This window comes from Ranitomeya variabilis, chromosome 4 (assembly GCF_051348905.1).
Source record: "Ranitomeya variabilis isolate aRanVar5 chromosome 4, aRanVar5.hap1, whole genome shotgun sequence".
Classification (NCBI taxonomy): Eukaryota; Metazoa; Chordata; class Amphibia; order Anura; family Dendrobatidae; genus Ranitomeya; species Ranitomeya variabilis.
This window is the reverse complement of record NC_135235.1, coordinates 512,421,442-512,439,208: the sequence shown is the minus strand read 5'-3', so window position 1 is coordinate 512,439,208 and position 17,767 is coordinate 512,421,442. Positions and strand designations below refer to the sequence as shown.

Sequence of the window (17,767 nt, the reverse complement as noted above, 5' to 3'; positions counted from 1 at the left end):
ACCTGTCTTAAAGTAAGTTCACAATCAGCCGGCGCTGGGCTTCTGTTCCTACATAGCAGCCAAGATGAAGACGCAGACCTTCACTAGTAGACAGAAGCAGCCTGAGTTTATGATGAGGTCCGACACGGATTTCAAATGCTCAATAGATCATACAACTTAATAGGCCAGGACTATACATGGTTCCTGGGGAAAATTCAGCAGAAAAGAAGAGTAAAAAAAAAATTAGCTTTGAAAAACACTATGTGGATGAGGAATCTTGCATCAATATATTCTCGGTGAAAACTTTCACAATGTCCATGTATGAAATTCAGCTTACAAAAAAAATAAAGAAGAAGTGTTTCATGCAGACTGAACTTGAATTATGCCATCAGGCTCTTAAAAAGTGAATGCCACATGACTTTTTTTAAACACAGGGTGGAGAACATTTTTTTTCTGCCACATGATTCACTGTTATCTATGAGCAAATATTAGACAGTGCTGTACAGTTGTCTGAGTCACATCTTAGGAACCCATGATCTATATATGAGGAAGCCAAGATTAATGTCAAAACTGTGAGACCACTGAATATTAAGAAACTCCGTATATATATATATATATATATATATATATATATATATATATATATATATATATATATATATATATATATATATATATATATATATATATATATCTCAAAGTTATATAGGTTATGCAATGTGTGCTACTGACATTAGGATTTCCCTCTGGGCAACTCTGTGGCACCGTGGTTAGCATCAGTGGCTTGGAGCCCTGCAGCGATAGAGGACATTCCAGCCAGGATGGGTGGTATGTATGTTTTCATCACGTTAGTGTGTATTACCTGCAGTCAGTCTGGTGAAATGATGGAAAAAAAATACAAAAACGGCTCAATACCTGGTTATATAGGTAAACAGTGCATACACATGGGCATTCAATTTTGCAATTTAAACTGCATACAGTACTAAATTATCTTAGACCCGATGAAGCTGGTGTAGTTACTTAATCTTCATTAGAATGGTTACAAGTCCTCTCATAAAATGCTCATTTTAATATCAGCCAGGAGTACTTTCAAGAAGGATAACAAACCCATTTTTAATGATTTTCAAAGTACATGCACCTGCCCCATCAGGTCATCGTTACGAAATTTGGTGACAGATCTAAAAAAAAACCAAAAAAAAACCAAACCTTTTTTGCTTCTATAAGGCTCAATGCATAACTGTTCCATTTGGCAGGAATACGCCATGTACATATGCACACAACAAACTTTCACTTGTCATTTTATACTCCTACTCAATTACTCATTTTTTACTCTTATTTTTGGCAAAATAATGAATGGAATATTTTAGAGATGGAAAGACATTGGTGCAGAACATGCATCAGTCATCTCGGAGAGGAAGGAATGGTGGAAAGTAAAACATACTCCAACACTTACTAACAGACAGAAATAGAAAAGTGTAAAAAATACATAAAATACATTTCCTTTAATGAGACATTTACTGCGCTCCAGTCAACGGTACCTTAACCACAGCAGCCCATCATAACGGATGTAATGACACATCTTTTGCTCCATGGATTATAGTGCAGGCAGTAAGTGGATGAGGCATGGAAACCAACATTATTTCGTTTCTCTAACAGGAGTACGGTATATTACTTGGTTGGAAGAACCAACTACATTGTTGCCCACCTTACAAACGGAGAAAAATAAACATGAAACAAGCCGTGTTTCGCTTGACCAAAAAAAAAAAAAATCAATTGTAAGAAGCAAGTATCTATGAATACCACTAAATAAAGCAACTGTATGTTAAGCGCTCATTGAGACCCGACGGAGCCACCGACTCCATTCTAAAGATCCACTGGGTTTCTTTTTGTAATATCAGTCTATTCCAATCACCCCTCCTTCCATTTTGTTTCACCACCTCCAAAACACAAAAAGAGAGCACCCCACCATTTCCTTGATGAACTTCCCGCACATGACGTGCTATAGGTGTGTCTCTATCATTTCTGACATCACCCAGATGTTCACTAATCCGTTTTCTCAGTTCCCTCTTGGTCTTCCCGATATAATTCATGGGACATGAGCAAGTAGCCATATAGACCACACCCACAGTCTTACAATTGGCAAAGTCTCTGCAATAAAATTTCTTTCCGTTAGAGGCGCTTGTAAAGCTCTTCCCTGTCATCATATACTTGCAGAACGAGCAATTGCCTGCGTAGTGGCATGTTTCGTGAATCCCCTATTGGTATATATACAAGGGATTTGCTAGGGAGATAAGGGCAAGCCTCCGAGGAGCGGGGGCGCCACATTGCGTCCAAGAGGGTGCCAACCTCCGCAGACAGGTAGGGTACAGATAGGGATTATTAGGGTGTAACAGGGATACCCATCCCCCATGCCCACCTGCGAGTGTTGTCTAGTATAGTTGATTAATTATTGCTTGGTGTGGTTTGTTTTTAGGTCATTGGTTATATTTTTTTTAAAAAAGCAGTTTAATAAAAATTATTTTTATGGTATTAGTTTTTTTGGTGAGACATTGTTTACACTAATCCAGCAATATAGGTAATATACTTTTTTTCAGGTTTAGCTAATGAATTGAGCCCAAGTGCCAGTCTCCTTCAGTTACATCACTGGCACATAGGGAAGGAGCTCTGTGGCATTGTAAGCAGCGACTTGTTGTGTCATGCTCCAAGAAATGTCAGTGAAATGGGGCAATCTATAAACCCGTTTACAGAAAAGTATAAAAAATATATACATAAGCATTGATGTCTCAACCAACAGGTGTAGCACCATGGAAAAAAACCAAGATGCAGGTCTCACCTCCTGTGGAGACCATGCTTCATTTTGTAGGTGGACTCCAAGTTCTCAAACATTTTTCTCCTGCTTATTTTCACGGGAAAGCAACCATTGGATAGTCTATGCTTCCTAAGTATGGCCCATTGTGATGTGACCCCTTGCCACAGTGATAATGGCCAACAGTCCCATGACGCCTCTACTGAGATGGGTGGGGTTTACGTAAACACTACTCTTAGGTGGGCATTCCGTGGTGTGTTCTGGGTGCTCCCAGAAGGGACAGGGCTTAAATATCCAAGGAAATGTTGGCAACTTTGCCCGGGATAATCCAGCTGATCTCTCCAGTGACAGAATGACATGCAGAAATCAAAGCATGTACATTTTAGTACATAAGGCAAGTGCTGACCGGCAGATCAATGGAGCCACAAAGGTTTCTTTTCTTGGATCAGGGTACACGCCTACATTGTTCATAAAGAAAAGGAAGTGAACCATAGTCTGGATCCCGGCCAAGAAAAATTAAACTACAATGTGCAAACACTTTAAACCTGACATTTATGGTCTATGATGCAATCTCATCTATTGCCTGCTTTCTGCCATCTTCGGTCACTGATGCCACCTGCAATAACTTCAAGCTAAGAAAACTAAATGTCACATGGCAGCATCTCTGTAATGGAAAGCTAATACCACACTAGATGTGTCTAGGGTGGAAAGAAAATCAAAAAACCAAAAGCAAAACCCCCTTAAAAGCAATGATACTTTATTAGCAAATTTTAAATACTATAGATTTTAAACTCCCATATACGGTATATATATTTATAAGCCATATATATCTATTTAGTTTGTCTTTAGCACAATACATTTTCATAATGTGGCAAGATTACCGTTACCACTTATAATGTATACAAATGTGTGTGTTGCATAGAACCTCTTAATATTTAATTATCTGCTATATAGTTTTGCAGTATCATTTAAGGAAGGTGGCTGATATTGGATATTTGTACTTGGTTGTATTGCACTCTCTTAAGGTCTATGGACTATTACATCATTATTTCTCTATTGCTGTTTATGCATGTGCTTATTTGCACGTTATTGGTGGCAGGGTGTCTAATAGGTCTCATTAGGGCATCATTTTGCTTATTTATGGTGCCAACCTCCTCGACAAGGTAGGGAAAATTTTGAAGGGTGAGCATAGGGACAGTTACCTTACTCTGTATCTCTACCATCTTGGAATCCCTACTGTGACACCTAACCGTGTGCAACAGGGCACCTCATTTTTAATTGGGAGTATAAAATCTGTAGCATTTTAAATTTATTAAGAAAGAATTATTGTTTTTAGGGGGATTTTCTCTTTGGTTTTGAGTGTATGACCCCATGTCCTTTTCACGTAATTTTTGGTGTTTCATGGAAAGAAAATTGGGCAGTGCCAACCAGTGTCGGACTGGGGTGCCAAGGGCCCACCAGTAACCAACTACAGAGCCCCACTTCTCAGCTACATGCAAATGTGACATTATCCTCAATCACAAATGTATATAACAATGAAATGGGTAGATTGTAAGTGAATAAGAAGCTGCCTTTATCTATACATAGGGATTCATGTACATAGTGACAAGTACTGCTCATATAAGAGGGTGGTGGCCCATCGGAGGAATCTCCTGTTGTCCTGTGGGCCAGTCCAAGCCTGGCGCCCACCCATATGGTGAAAAAGTAATACCGTATATACTCGAGTATAAGCCGACCCGAGTATAAGCCGACCCCCCCTAATTTTGCCACAAAAAATGGGAAAACTTATTGACTCGAGTATAAGCCTAGGGTGGAAAATACAGCAGCTACCGGTGAATTTCAAAAATAAAAATAGATGCTCCATACCGTTCATTATTGCCCCAAAGGAGGTTCCATATAAAGCTGTGCCATATATAATGCTCCATACCGTTGATTATTGCCCCATAGATGCTCCATATATAGCTGTGCCATATAGAATGCTCTGAACCGTTCATTATGGCCCCATAGATGCTCCTTATAAAGCTGTGCCATTGCTCTGCACCATTCATTATGGCCCCATAGATGCCCCATATACAATGCTCTGCACCGTTCATTATGGCCCCATAGATGCTCCATATAAAGCAGTGCCATATATGCTCTGCACTGTTCATTATGGCCCCATAGATGCTCCTTATAAAGCAGTGCCATATATGCTCTGCACTGTTCATTGTTGCCCCATAGATGTGCCATATAAATCTGTGCCATATATAATGCTCTGCACCGTTGCCCCATAGATGTGCCATATAAATCTGTGCCATATATAGTGCTCTGCACCGTTGCCCCATAGATGTGCCATATAAATCTGTGCCATATATAACGCTGCTGCTGCAATAAAAAAAAAAAAACACATACTCACCTCTCTTGCTTGCAGCTCCTCAGCGTCCCGTCCCGGCGTCTCTCTGCACTGACTGATCAGGCAGAGGGCGGCGCGCACACTATATGCGTCATCGCGCCCTCTGACCTGAACAGTCAGAGCCAGAGGACGGGAAGACTGAGCGGCGCCCGGTGGGTGGAACGTGGACAGGTGAATATAAAATACTCACCTAGTCCCGGCGCTCCTGGCGCTCCCCCTGCCTGTCACACTGTCTTCAGTGCCGCAGCTCTTCCTCTGTCAGCGGTCACTGGCACCGCTGATTAGAGAAATGAATTTGCGGCTCCACCCCTATGGGAGTGGAGTCCATATTCATTTCTCTAATGAGCGGTCCCACGTGACCGCTGAACAGGGGACGAGCTGCGGCACCGAAGACCGTGGGACGGGCAGGGGGAGCGCCAGGAGCTCCGGGACTAAGTGAGTATGCGACACGCTCTCTCCCCCTCACCCGCCGACCCCACCGCCGACCGTGACTCGAGTATAAGCCGAGAGGGGCACTTTCAGCCCATAAATTTGGGCTGAAAATCTCGGCTTATACTCGAGTATATACGGTATGTTTGTTTCAGTTTTACTATCTTTAAGATTTCTTCTTGTCTTCATTAAACAGACGCATTCTTCTTTACAAGCTTACAACCTGAAAACACTAAATATTTGCTACACTTCAATCCAGGCTTGAAAATACATTGCGGCAAGCAATAATATCAAAAAGTTAAAAGTTCCTGCTATGCTTAGCTCAGAGATGATCACACACAACCATGCTTTACTTGGATTTTCAGACAATGCAATACAGCTTGCATTTAGTGACAACCATCAGACATGTTGAAAATGGTGAGCAATTGAAACAAAAAAAGAAACAAATTCTATGTCCTGTAATTTCACCTAGGATGACATTTGGTTTGTGAGAAATCTATGATCTCTGATTATTTTACCAGGACCTGCAAGAGCTGGTGCGAAGACAAATCGTTCTTCCAGAGTGTGGCTAGAGACTGCCGATTTGTGTGGGGGTTTATGGACAATCGGCCATCATTACACTGCTGCTGCAATATGCAAAACCGTAAAAAGTGCTGCTGTGCTGGGTCTCAGTTTAGAAGTATTCAGAAGTCTCAATTTATTTTAATCCAATACATATTTATTTTTATTTGCAAATCTCCAGTGAGGACAATAATATGATATTAATCTATTATATAAATGTAAGTAAAGATAGTAGAGCAGCAGACATTATCAATTCGGGATTAAATGTTTCCGTGGCAGGTTTGGTTATTTGGGACCAATTATAGCTCAATCCATTCAAAAGAGTTGGCTTGTTTTAGGCTGTCAAAAATTAAGGTTTTTAAAGGAACACCAATCAAAAACACTATAATACCATTTATGCTTCAGTCACTCATGTGCAAAAAGGTCTAGCAGCGCTTCTTCCTCAAGGGAGTGAACTAGTGACAAGCTGACACCCAACATTCCCGATCCCCGTTTCCAGGGCTGTGGAGTCGGTAAGCCAAACCTTCGATTCACACTCCTCAATTTCCCTGACTCTGACTCCACAGCCCTGCCTCACTACTGAGCATGTACATAAAGTGCAGCACAGATTCATATCCACTAAAAGACTAGATCCATAGATCAGGGACAGGACATTTCATAACTTTCCCAAACTCTGATGAAAAAATATTCAGCACATCCTGCACTGAATTAATGTACCCAATTTATTAATTTATTATATATTTTAGGGGTCAGAGTCGGTCCATTTTATACCGACCCCACCAAAATGTACACGGACTCTGACTCCACAGCCTTGCTTGTTTCTGGACTACAGAAGATGAATGCAATCGTACTGCCCCCAGATTAATGAAATTGCTAGTAGATGCCAAAACTGGATATTTAATATATAAATAAATAAAATTAACTAGATACAATAGAAAAAGCAAAAAAAAAAAAAAGAGCAAAGTTTCCAAGGCAAAAGCCTAACTTAATTAGCAGAAACAAAAAAAAATGGAGAAAGGGTCACAGTATGCACTGAAACGTTGCCACATGGACCATTAAAGTGGTATAATTTGCACTACATAGTGCTGCTTCCATATTTTGTTTTTAGATGGAAAGATATCCCACACAACAGGTTCCAATGGGCATCATCTAATTGATTGTTTAGATGTCACCAACAAAATGTTTTGGTTTTAATGGTACTGTCCACACACTCATCGGCAGTAAATTCAGCAGAAGCTCTGTTCATGGGGTAATGTCACGATTTCAGTAATCATTATTTTATAAAATCTGCAGAGTATATCTGGAGTCCTAAACCAAATCAACAGTTCAAGCAAACAAACTTAGCAAACGCTGGTACATTGACCTGACTGAGAACACACTAGTTCCAAACACTTGGAAAAAAACCCTTAAGGAAGAGAAAACATTTCCCAGTGAACCCTTTGAGGGACTCCTTTATATTTGACAGTGGAATGCATTAAAAAAAAAAAAAAAGGGAAAGCGAGGGCAAACGAATCAGTTATAGAAGAATTCTGGTTGTTTCCGCACTTTTGCAGGGGAAAAGAAATGCCAAATAGCCAGTTGTAAAGTTTCACTTTTTAACATTGCTAAGAGGAAAATATTTTAAAGGGAACCTGTCACCCCGTTTTTTCGGTATGAGATAAAAATACTGTTAAATAGGGCCTGAGCTGTGCATTACAATAGTGAAGTTTGTGGACCCCGATTCCCCACCTATGCTGCCGAAATACGTTACCAAAGTAGTCGTTTTCGCCTGTCAATCAGGCTGGTCAGGTCGGATGGGCGTGGTGTCTTCCCCCAGATCTTGCGTAGTTTTCCGTTGGTGGCGTAGTGGTGTGCGCATGTCCAAGGTCCCGAATCCTGCACTGGGGTGTGAAAATAGCAGCGATGTCCGTTATTCCATTGGTGGTCGGTGGGCGCGGCCATCTTGCTTTGGCCGCGCGTGCGCAGAAGCGGCGCTCTGCTGGCCGCGGCTTCAGGAAAATGGCCGCGGGCATCCGCGCGTGCGCAGAAGGCTAGCGCGGCGGCAATTTTCGTGAAGCAGAGTTCGCATCTCGGCTTCACGAAAATGGCCGCCGCGATAGCCTTCTGCGCACGCGCGGATGCCCGCGGCCATTTTCCTGAAGCCGCGGCCAGCAGAGCGCCGCTTCTGCGCACGCGCGGCCAAAGCAAGATGGCCGCGCCCACCGATCACCAATGGAATAACGGACATCGCTGCTATTTTCACACCCCTGTGCATGATTCGGGACCTTGGACATGCGCACACCACTACGCCACCAACGGAAAACTACGCAAGATCTGGGGGAAGACACCACGCCCATCCGACCTGACCAGCCTGATTGACAGGCGAAAACGACTACTTTGGTAACGTATTTCGGCAGCATAGGTGGGGAATCGGGGTCCACAAAATACACTATTGTAATGCACAGCTCAGGCCCTATTTAACAGTTTTTTTATCTCATACCGAAAAAACGAGGTGACAGGTTCCCTTTAAGAATGCAACCTTTTCTGAGGGTAAAGCCCGCCTGGTTCCAAAAAAATGAGATGAGAAATCCTAGGACTTCTGGAAAGGCAGATAAACTTGGAATGGGAGCGAAAGTAGTAACAATTACAATATTGAATATGACAATCTTTTTTTGCACAAGTTACCTGCCTGGCCATATACCTTGTATGTCAATATTATGAACAGTCATTAAAAATGAAAATGGGACATCAACCAACCACTGCATGCTGTAATAGTGAGAAGAGGTGGAGAAAAGTTCCTATACAAACTCCTAGACATTTCATTGCAATGTCGCCTGGAACTGATGGACTGCCCACACGCTTAGTTACCATCATAGCCCAGATCTCCAGAACAACAACTGAACCACAAGTAAAGATTGCAGACGACTCCCCTGGATCTCCAATGCCTAATATCAGAAGAGCAACTAGAATCAAAATGGGAAAGGTTCAAAGCTGGACAAGGAGAACTGGTGTTGTCTACCTTTCATGTAATGTATTGTGAATGTAGCAATCAGCAGTAACATTTGTGTTAAATACAAGCCGATTTACTATACTGTAGGTATATTAAGTGTTCCAATGAGGACAAACCCCAGCACTTGAGTTTCAGCCATTAACCTTAAGCGTGTAACTTCATGGGGACGTTTAACTATCTGCTGAAAGTAAGGGACCCTTTTCAGCATTGATGAACCCCAGCATTATGCAAATCAAATAAATATGCCATACATTTTATGGAATATTGGAGGGTATATTTTAAGAAGGGGTTTCCCAATTTTGTTACTATATGTATATTATAGATCATAATATTAATTGTTAAGCAGAAAAATAAAATTCCTACCAACTTGATCTTTAATTCCCAAAACTTCTGCACCTATGGAACTCACAGTTTAAAAGAGGACCATTCACTAGTTTTATAAAAGGTTAAATTAACAACATCATGGAATAGTGGCTGCAGAGCTGAAAAAAATGTACCGTAGTTTTATCATTGATCTCACTGCCTAATATGATTCAAGTGGGGGAGAGGCGTAGGGCAGAGGAGTGTGTCATTACAATCTATTCTGCAGTTCTCCTCTCACAGCACTGTTGGTGTGGGGGTGAGAGAGAGAACAGACAGCCTTGTGAGAGGAGAGCTGCAAGAGCTGTTTGTAATGACAAAGCTTTACTAGCGATCCCCCCACAATGACAGTGCTGTGATATGACAGCTGCAGCGGTGTTTGTAATGACACAGCTCTGCTCTACAACCCTCCTCACTTGTAACCATGATAGTTGCCCACAGCAAAATCAGTGAGGAGTGATGGGCTGTGTGTAATTACATGTCTCACAAATAAAAACCCGGGTCTGATATTCTATGGGGATGTGTTTTCTTTCCCCTTCTTGCTAATGACTAACCAGACTGCCATGCAGGAAAAAAACCCAGTAATTTTCACCAACTCTACAGCCACTATTACATGATGTGGCCAGTTTAACACCCCTATAAGTCTACCTGTATCCCACCAAAGATCTACCTCACTAATCCTGGTTATTAGTGAAGACACAAACTGAGATTCATTCATTTATTTGCTCCACTGATGTGCCTTTAGAACAAATACGTACAATTAAAAAGGGAGGCTGACTCATTTTATACCAAACCACCACCCTTCCAGCAACCCTCGATCACTCGTTTGTCAACCTCTAATAGTGAGTAAACAAGGTAAAGGCCCTAGCAGGTCGCTCAAGTCAGAGCGGTCGAAAGTCATGTTTCCAAATGCTCAACCTTGGTAAATAGATTAAACAGTGATTGTATATTTCAACAAAAGGTCTCTTGAAAAAGTATTGGTCATCCAAGACGAGCCCCTATCAGATGAATTATATTTAGCAGTTTTGATATACCGTATGTGATTCAGTCTAACACTCCCAGTTTTACTGCTCTGTTAAATTACTGTGACTTCTATCATTGTGCCACATATTCCAGTTCATCAAGTCTAAGTTTAGACGTCAACATTAGTTAAAAATGTTCACCTCATAACGATATGTATTTTAGGGTCAGAACACCATAATACAATGGCAGATTATTGGCTTATGTTAGACACGGGCAGTGAGCTCTAGACTTTGCCTGCTTATTAGGTCTATAACCCCCAAATGAGTGACATTACCCCAAGAGGTTACTTGGATCAGTGCCAGACACTCTGATAATTGGGGCCAGAAGGTGAGCATTTTTCACTAGTGCATAAAGCTGTAGTCCATTATTGTCCACATTAAACTGTATATATATTAGAACATCTGATAAGCCCCACAAAGAACCTTAAGGGGGTAGTCCATTACATGTACAACGTTTTTTAATGGATTCCCCAGTGTCAATTTAAAATTTCAGACCTGCACCTCCCAAGCGTTTGTGTAGCCAGTGCTGCTATTTTCAGTGGGCCACATGAGACTGTAGCCAATCACTGCCCCCGGTCACCCAAATGCTTGTATGTCGGGTGTAAAGATCTTTTGGCTTGCAGTGAGCTATCGCGCCTGCACAGTCAAATGGATTCTCGCGCGTGCGCACTTCTGCTTTTCGGCATTGCCCGCAGTTGGGCAAAGCATACTGTGCACGCACGAGAAACCATTTGACTGCACAGGTACGATATCTCACAGCGATCTGCATCATCCACATCAAGGACTGCGGGCAGCAGCCGAGGAGAGGGGTGGAGTGAGAACCGAAGCCACGCCATCGGACCCTATTAGCCTACATCGCGGGAGAAATATAAAAAGTTTTTATGGGTGATACATGGCGAGTCAGGGGGGGTTACATAAGTATTTAGGGAATGCATGGCTAACACTGAATAAAATGATATTTTAGCTGGTAGGACAGAAAAGTGGTGACAGGTTCCCTTTAACGTCTAAGGTAAAGGCACCTTTAGTCATTTCGACAACGTTCCTGGCCTTTGTGTAAGGCGACACTCAGGACACATTGCATAATAATCTGAATATGGTCATTGTCCTGCATGTCTAGCCAACTATCAAACAAATTGAGGGAAAACATTCAGCTTGAACAGAAACAATTCTAGCTATATCTGACTACTCAAAGGGTATATAATTGACAAGTCCTGTGGACTAATGAGGTTAAAAAAGAACTCTTTGGCCACAATGATCAAAGGTATGTGTGGAGAAAAAAGGGCACAACATTTCAGGAAAAGAACATTTCACCAACCATTAAGCACGGGGTGGACTAATCATGCTTTGGGGTTGTGTTGCTGCCAACGGCACGGGGAATATTTCAAGGGTAGAGGGAAAAATGGATTAAATGAAATTTCAACAAATTCTTGATGAAAACACAACACCATCTGTAAAACAAAAAAACACAAAAAAAGCTGAAGTTGAAAAGAGAATGGCTACAACTGGATAAGTCAAAATTCACAACAGACTACCTCAAAAGGTACAAACTAAAGGTTTTACAATGGCCCTCACAGTCCTTTGATCATCACTGAAAATCTTTGGCTAGACCTCAAAATAGCAGTGCATGCAAGATGACCCAGGAATCTCACCGAACTGGAGAATTTTCCAAGGAAGAATGGATGAAAATCCTTCAAACAAGAATTACAAGACTCAGGCCAAGGGGATTCAATATGTCTATCAGATAATTGAGCAGGGAGAGTTGAAATCCTTTTCACAATTGCAGGTGGAATTTGATCTCGGGCCTGCGGGGGAATATCAATATTTGTGGATGAGACACATTTGGAGCTCAGAATAGGGACGGAGGCATCAGAATTCAAAGGGATATAGTGTTAGAGTATGTGTGTGGTGAAGGGACTACTGGGGGGTTATTTCCACTCTTTATAAAGACTTGCTGCACACTTTCCTGTTAAGGTTTCCAATACTGGCGAGAGCTAAGTGGGAGAGGGATCTGGGCCCAATGGAGAATGAAACTTGGGAGTCTGCGCTGGAGTGGGTTCCACGGCTGTCTCTGAGCGAACCGTATAGGCTGTCACAGCATTATGTAATACACAGTTTACAAATCTCCGAAGGTGTTATATAAGGCAGGCTTGCGTGATGATTCTGAGTGCCCGAGGTGTAAATCTACAGATGCAGGTATATTTCATATGATGTGGACGTGTCCAAGATTGGCTGCTTTTTGGTTGGTAGTTTTGAGTCGTTTGGAAGGAGCATAGAGATGCACGGTGCCAAGGGACCCGATGGTGTGCTTGTTGGGGTGCGTGGATGAGATTGGAGTGGATAACAACCTGAAGACAGCTATTGCCAGATTGCTGTATATGGCCCGGAAGGTAATAGCGCGAAATTGGATTAAGGACGAGCCGCCTTCAAGAAGAGAATTCCTCCAATATGTGAAGCAGGGCCTGAGACTGGAAAAGGGGTTTTATCAGAAAAGAGGGAAAACTGAAATGTTCGATAAGCTGTGGTCTCCGTGGCTTGCCATGGGATAGGTTTGTTATAGAGACCGGGTGAATCAAGACCCTGAATTAGTGAAAACATAACACGTGGCCTATGGTCCTAACTGAGGGGATAGTCATCCTATAGATTTGAGTGTGGAGCTATTAAACAAGGTGGGCTGTCTTATGGGGGGGCGGGATAAGTTGGGATTGCGGGGTTCGTTTGGGGGGAAAACTTTGTACTGAAAACAAGAATGTAACATGTCAATTGTAAGGTTATTCTTAATAAAAATTTATTTGAGTTAAAAAAAAAAAAAAAAAAAAGAATTAAAAGACTTGTCTGGCTACAAAAAGTGTTTACAAGCGGTCATACTTTAAAAATGCGGTGCTACTAGGTACTAATTATGCAGGGTGTCAAAATGTATTTATAGGACAATTTTCTTTTTTTGCAATTTTTAAAATGTCAAAGATGTAAATATATTTCTTTTTGCTTCAAATACAAAAGGAAATAATCTTCTTTGCCTTTTAGAGATCATTTCATCTTGCTTAATTGTTCACAATAAGTAATTTTGACTGTGTGTGTGTGTGTGTGTGTGTGTGTGTGTGTGTGTGTGTGTGTGTGTGTGTGTGTGTGTGTGTTGTGTACACACACACAAAAATTACATGAGATCTGTGAAACAACACATGCATTGCCTAACATCCCAAATGTCCCTTCAAGCACACCCTGTCCAGTTATACAGCATTGCATAATTTTGTCATCTGGTGATTTCATACATTTCTCAGAAAAAGACATTTAGAAATAAAAAGAAAAATTAAGTAGAAAAAAAAAATATTGCACAAACTGAGAAAAGGATGAATTTGAACAAAAGAACCAAAGACAGAGTTGGGCATACATGTACACTTGTTTGACTTGTACTTCAAAACTATTCATTATTGGGCGATGATTGGAACAAACTAAAGTTGTCCAGAACTACAAATCTAAGTACCGTAAATACAATAACTATTAATGATGGGCACCACGGCGGCTCAGTGGATAGCACTGCAGCAGTGCAGCGCTGGAGTCCTGGGTTCAAATCCCACCAGGGACAACATCTGCAAGGAGATTGTATGTTCTCCCCATGTTTGTGTGGGTTTACTCCAGGTACTCCGATTTCCTCCCACATTCCAAAGGTATACTGATAGGGAATTTAGATTGTGAGCCCCATTGGGGACAGCGATGATAATGTGTATAAAGCGAAGCGGAATATGTTAGCGGTATTTAAAAATAAAGATGATTATTATTATAACTAACACGTGCAGCAGGTTCAGACACATTGTGAACAATTAACGTTGGTGGAAACCATTTCCCAAGTTGGACAATAAAGTCTATGCTGTATACTTTCATTCAGAGTCAAAACATCTGTAAGATCCATGTTCTTGCCACAGGTGCTACTACCACACCAGAAGCAATGGCATAGGTGAGGTGTCCACATTCCCATCAGTTTGCACAGCTGTCACAACCAAAAGGATTTCTAGGTTTACTGACATGATAACTCACCACTTACTGGAAGTGTTAAGCAGATTGCCAGACTCCTCTGTTCTGTTATTTTAAGCATACAAGCACTATTGTATATAAGTTGAAAATATCCAATACACCAAATGAAGTAAAGTCAAAAATTCTCAGAGGGAATTCCTCTAACATCCCCCACCCTTCTGCATGAGGAAGCCCTACTACAGTGAATGCTTCAAACCACAGGACTTCTCATACCCCAAGAAGTCCATCAACCAATCAGCCTGAAACCTTCTGCTAGGGATTCCTTGACCGGATACCATTGGCTCTTAGTAGGGTAATAAGCAATTTATACATACAGGTCCTTCTCAAAAAATTAGCATATAGTGTTAAATTTCATTATTTACCATAATGTAATGATTACAATTAAACTTTCATACTATAGATTCATTATCCACCAACTGAAATTTGTCAGGTCTTTTATTGTTTTAATACTGATGATTTTGGCATACAACTCCTGATAACCCAAAAAACCTGTCTCAATAAATTAGCATATTTCACCCGACCAATCAAATAAAAGTGTTTTTTAATACCAAACAAAAAAACCATCAAATAATAATGTTCAGTTATGCACTCAATACTTGGTCGGGAATCCTTTGGCAGAAATGACTGCTTCAATGCGGCGTGGCATGGAGGCAATCAGCCTGTGACACTGCTGAGATGTTATGGAGGCCCAGGATGCTTCAATAGCGGCCTTAAGCTCATCCAGAGTGTTGGGTCTTGCGTCTCTCAACTTTCTCTTCACAATATCCCACAGATTCTCTATGGGGTTCAGGTCAGGAGAGTTGGCAGGCCAATTGAGCACAGTAATACCATGGTCAGTAAACCATTTACCAGTGGTTTTGGCACTGTGAGCAGGTGCCAGGTCGTGCTGAAAAATGAAATCTTCATCTCCATAAAGCATTTCAGCCGATGGAAGCATGAAGTGCTCCAAAATCTCCTGATAGCTAGCTGCATTGACCCTGCCCTTGATGAAACACAGTGGACCAACACCAGCAGCTGACATGGCACCCCACACCATCACTGACTGTGGGTACTTGACACTGGACTTCAGGCATTTTGGCATTTCCTTCTCCGCAGTCTTCCTCCAGACTCTGGCACCTTGATTTCCGAATGACATGCAAAATTTGCTTTCATCAGAAAAAAGTACTTGGGACCACTTAGCAACAGTCCAGTGCTGCTTCTCTGTAGCCCAGGTCAGGCGCTTCTGCCGCTGTTTATGGTTCAAAAGTGGCTTTACCTGGGGAATGCGGCACCTGTAGCCCATTTCCTGCACACGCCTGTGCACGGTGGCTCTGGATGTTTCCACACCAGACTCAGTCCACTGCTTCCTCAGGTTCCCCAAGGTCTGGAATCGGTCCTTCTCCACAATCTTCCTCAGGGTCCGGTCACCTCTTCTCGTTGTACAGCGTTTTCTGCCACATTGTTTCCTTCCAACAGACTTACCATTGAGGTGCCTTGATACAGCACTCTGGGAACAGCCTATTTGTTGAGAAATTTCTTTCTTGGTCTTACCCTCTTGCTTGAGGGTGTCAATGATGGCCTTCTTGACATCTGTCAGGTCGCTAATCTTACCCATGATGGGGGTTTTGAGTAATGAACCAGGCAGGGAGTTTTTAAAAGCCTCAGGTATCTTTTGCATGTGTTTAGAGTTAATTAGTTGATTCAGAAGATTAGGGTAATAGGTCATTTAGAGAACCTTTTCTTGATATGCTAATTTATTGAGACAGGTTTTTTGGGTTATCAGGAGTTGTATGCCAAAATCATCAGTATTAAAACAATAAAAGACCTGACAAATTTCAGTTGGTGGATAATGAATCTATAGTATATGAAAGTTTAATTGTAATCATTACATTATGGTAAATAATGAAATTTAACACTATATGCTAATTTTATGAGAAGGACCTGTACATCAAAAAGCAAGTCATACCATTTCATCTGTATCTTTCTATGTTGTCACTATGTTACAACAGACGATCCAATTTTTCGGCAGATATGAACCAACCACATCCATGCTGCTAGAGAGTGAGGTATGTAAATTCAAAAACTCATCTAAACGCTAGAATGAGAAATCTCATAATAGGGCAAAGGCTCTCTTTATAGATATTCATCAACAAGTTACTGCCCAAACTGGACAACAATGGAAGGATATCGGAGGGAATTATGTCAACAGTCGATAATACCAGTTCTAATACATTTCTTACATTGTTCTGTGGTAGTAATGCCAAATAGCTGGCAAAAGCCAACTCAACAAAAGGATGCAAGCTCAGCAGACCACGTTATCTCATAGCATCCAAGGACATGAAGACCAAAAGGAAGGACTGTCAGATGAATTTTAGGAGCCAGTTAGACACTACAAGGGGAACTGTATGTAATCACAGGTGGGATGTATAATATTCTGTCCGGTCATCTAATTAGGAGTTAAGAAATACATACCCCACAACAAACTAATACTGTTATAACGGCAGGTAGAACAAGTTATCAATGAAGGTCGATTATACCTAATTGGCACAGAAAAAGAAGACTCAATTCCTTCACAGCATGGTTTGTGGCACAATGTATGCTTAAACCATCGAGAAGGCATATACCCTTTATGAAGCAGCTAATCCCTACAGATAGATTAGAACTGCTCTTAATTAGGTTATGAATCCAGGCCTGTTGACTTAATATAGCCTGCTACTCCCTTCTGTGGGATGTGTGCATGTTCAGCAAGTGCCTACACCAGCAAAGCAAACACACCACCCTTCGCAAAAAGCAATGACGATACAAACTGCTTCTACTGAAAACTTATTTTGTTGAGAAGTCCAAAAATATACAGCCGAAAGATATCCAATGCAACACGAACAACTGTGCATATGGATGTAACAGAGGGGTTCTCTCTCCTTCAGACTCCCCTCTAAAAGCCGTAACAGTCAGCCACTTGGTAACGGTGCTCATACACCATCAGCTGTTCCCCCCAATCCCCAATGCACAAGAACGCTCAGTTCAGTTGCTGCCAGACAGCACTAATGTTGGCTTACTCCAGCTGAGAATAAATGGACTGTACGATGAAACTCAACATTTCGATAACACTTTTTACTGACATTATCGGTTCGAGAAGAATTAGGAGGCACTCATGAAACTTAAGAATCAGCGGGTTCGACTGTCTTTGCTTTAATGGCCACCTAAACCGTGGGTTCTGCTCTGGT

The 17,767-nt window shown here is 41.5% G+C and overlaps 1 protein-coding gene across 2 annotated transcripts in view; it reads right to left on the bottom strand.

Annotated features, from left to right (window-relative positions):
* LOC143765443 (protein MTSS 1-like) overlaps nucleotides 1–17,767 on the bottom strand; it is a 159,593-nt gene that overhangs the window by 117,254 nt on the left and 24,572 nt on the right. The gene's annotated exons all lie outside the window — the stretch shown is intronic.